The sequence below is a fragment of the Triticum urartu genome, unplaced genomic scaffold (assembly GCF_056163025.1).
Source record: "Triticum urartu cultivar PI428250 unplaced genomic scaffold, HENAU_Tu73 scaffold577, whole genome shotgun sequence".
In the NCBI taxonomy this organism is placed as follows: domain Eukaryota; kingdom Viridiplantae; phylum Streptophyta; class Magnoliopsida; order Poales; family Poaceae; genus Triticum; species Triticum urartu.
This window is the reverse complement of record NW_028260761.1, coordinates 16,673-20,229: the sequence shown is the minus strand read 5'-3', so window position 1 is coordinate 20,229 and position 3,557 is coordinate 16,673. Positions and strand designations below refer to the sequence as shown.

Genomic DNA, 3,557 nt, shown 5'->3' with positions numbered 1-3,557 from the left:
CAATATATTGCAGGGTTCATCATGACAGGGGCTTTTGCTCATGGAGCTATTTTTTTCATTAGGGATTACAATCCGGAACAGAATGAGGATAATGTATTGGCAAGAATGTTAGACCATAAAGAAGCTATCATATCTCATTTAAGTTGGGCTAGCCTCTTTCTAGGATTCCATACCTTGGGCCTTTATGTTCATAACGACGTCATGCTTGCTTTTGGTACTCCAGAAAAGCAAATCTTGATCGAACCTATATTTGCCCAATGGATACAATCTGCTCATGGCAAGACGACATATGGGTTCGATATACTCTTATCTTCAACGAATGGCCCCGCTTTCAATGCGGGTCGAAGCCTATGGTTGCCCGGATGGTTGAATGCTGTTAATGAGAATAGTAATTCGCTTTTCTTAACAATAGGACCTGGGGATTTCTTGGTTCATCATGCTATTGCTCTAGGTTTGCATACAACTACATTGATTTTAGTAAAGGGCGCTTTAGATGCACGCGGTTCCAAATTAATGCCAGATAAAAAGGATTTTGGATATAGTTTTCCTTGTGACGGCCCAGGGCGCGGCGGTACTTGTGATATTTCTGCTTGGGACGCATTTTATTTGGCAGTTTTCTGGATGTTAAATACCATTGGGTGGGTTACTTTTTATTGGCATTGGAAACATATCACATTATGGCAGGGCAACGTTTCACAATTTAATGAATCCTCCACTTATTTGATGGGATGGTTAAGAGATTACCTATGGTTAAACTCTTCACAACTTATCAATGGATATAATCCTTTTGGGATGAATAGTTTATCGGTATGGGCGTGGATGTTCTTATTTGGACATCTTGTTTGGGCTACTGGATTTATGTTCTTAATTTCCTGGCGGGGGTATTGGCAGGAATTAATTGAGACTTTAGCATGGGCTCATGAACGCACACCTTTAGCTAATTTAATTCGCTGGAGAGATAAGCCCGTGGCTCTTTCCATTGTGCAAGCAAGATTGGTTGGATTAGCTCACTTTTCCGTGGGTTATATATTCACTTATGCAGCTTTCTTGATTGCCTCAACATCAGGCAAGTTTGGTTAATTTAGTTTGTTTTTTTGTACTGTATCAGCACCTAGTTCATTACTCTTGATAGAGAGGGAGGATCTGCCTTTTTAGATTTCTTTTTCTATTTATTTTTCCATCTAGGATTAGAACCGTATACTTGGTAATAATAGCAACGACACATTATGGCAAAAAAAAGTTTGATTCAGAGGGAGAAGAAGCGGCAGAAATTAGAACAGAAATATCATTTGATTCGTCAATCTTTAAAAAAAAAGATAAGAAGCAAAGTTTCTCCCTTGAGTTTGAGTGAAAAAACGAAAATGCGAGAAAAATTGCAATCCCTACCGCGTAATAGTGCACCTACACGCCTTCATCGACGTTGTTTTTTGACCGGAAGACCTAGAGCTAACTATCGACATTTTGGGCTATCCGGACACGTACTTCGAGAAATGGTTTATGAATGTTTGTTACCGGGTGCAACAAGATCCAGTTGGTAAGGATAAAATACCCTTTCGTATTTGTATGGATTTCTGGAATTGATAATCATAGAGGAGCCCTCTTTACCATTCTGTATAAATGGACTATTCTATTTGTATAGATATTGGTAGAGGGGCGTATCCAACCCTCTTTTATCCACTAGTTACCCCTCTTTAGTTTAAGAGTATAGAGCAGTTTGGTAGCTCATAAGGCTCATAACCTTGGGGTTGCGGGTTCGATTCCCACTACCGCCTCCATACTCCTTCTTTATGATATATGCATGATATAATATATACATCATGCATTTGTATCTGGATTTTTTGATTTCCTAAAAGAGTTTTGGTCTAACAGTTTTTTCTCGGAAGAAGCAAAAAAATAAAAGAAAGAATAAAATATGAAAGAAAAGCGTCCATTGTCTAATGGATAGGACAGAGGTCTTCTAAACCTTTGGTATAGGTTCAAATCCTATTGGACGCAATCTTATTTCTATCTATTCTTTAAATAACTATACTAAACTAAAAACAAAGAAAACTTTTTTGCATGATTCAAATGAAAAAGCTTTCTCAACGATTCCTATTCTACTAACAAGAGTAGACATGCAAAATTTATTTGTTACTGAAGAGAAAACCGTTCCAGCTGTTCCTGAATAGCTTCCTTCAAAAGGATTTCCGCTTGCTCGGTGAATGTCTTGCTAGAAGATATAATTTCTTGGAATTGAGGTTTAGTATCTTTTAGATGTTTACGTAACTCATCCAGAAATTTATTTACCTGTTCAATTTCTAACGAATCAAGATATCCTCTTGTTCCGGTATAAATAGTAGCTATCTGCTCTTCCACTGGGAGAGGATTTGCCTGGGATTGTTTAAGCAATTCCCTTAATCGTCGACCCCTTGCCAATTGATTCTGACTTGTTTTATCGAGAGCAGAGGCGAATTGTGCAAAGGCTTGTAACTCTGCGAATTGCGCTAGTTCCAATTTTGATTTGCCAGCTACTTGTTTCATGGCTTTAATTTGAGCCGCGGATCCTACTCTGGAAACAGAAATACCCACATTAATAGCGGGTCGAATTCCGGCATTGAATAGATCCGCAGATAAGAATATTTGTCCATCTGTAATGGAGATTACATTAGTAGGAATATAGGCGGAAACGTCTCCAGATTGAGTCTCAACTATTGGTAAAGCGGTCATACTTCCTTCGCCTAAAAGAGAATTTAATTTAGCGGCTCTTTCTAAAAGGCGTGAATGCAAATAAAAAACATCCCCTGGATAAGCCTCACGTCCGGGAGGTCTTCTTAATAGAAGGGACATTTGGCGATAAGCTTGTGCCTGTTTGGAGAGATCATCATAAATTATTAAAGTATGCCGTTCGCGGTACATAAAATACTCAGCCAGGGCTGCTCCCGTATAAGGAGCGAGGTATTGTAATGTAGCAGGTGAATCCGCCATTTCAGCTACTACAATAGTGTATTCCATGGCCCCCTCCTCATGGAAAGTAGTTACTACTTGAGCTACGGAGGATGCTCTTTGACCGATAGCTACATAAACACATATTACACCTTGCCCTTTTTGATTGAGAATTGTATCTGTGGCTACTGCTGTTTTGCCAGTCTGTCTGTCCCCAATAATTAACTCTCGCTGACCGCGCCCTATAGGGATCATCGAATCGATAGCAATAAGCCCTGTTTGAAGAGGTTCGTATACGGAACGCCTGGAAATTATACTTGGAGCAGGAGATTCAATTAAGCGAGATTCGGAAGCTATAATTTCGCCTTTCCCATCAATAGGTTTAGCCAGAGCATTTACAACACGACCCAAGTAAGCCTCACTCACGGGTATCTGAGCAATTCTTCCTGTTGCTTTTACAAAACTTCCCTCTTGTATCATCAACCCATCGCCCATTAATACAATCCCAACATTTTTGGATTCCAAATTCAGAGCAATACCCCTAGTACCTTCTGCAAATTCGACTAATTCACCTGACATTATTTCACCAAGACCTATAATACGAGCAATCCCATCCCCCACTTGAACTACGCGAC

General features: G+C 39.6%; 1 non-coding gene across 1 annotated transcript; it reads left to right on the top strand.

The window, feature by feature from the left end:
* Positions 1-1,923: 1,923 nt before the first annotated feature.
* TRNAR-UCU (transfer RNA arginine (anticodon UCU)) lies at positions 1,924-1,995 on the top strand. Its single transcript has one exon. It is a non-coding gene; the product is annotated as a tRNA-Arg (tRNA).
* The last annotated feature ends 1,562 nt before the right edge of the window (positions 1,996-3,557 follow it).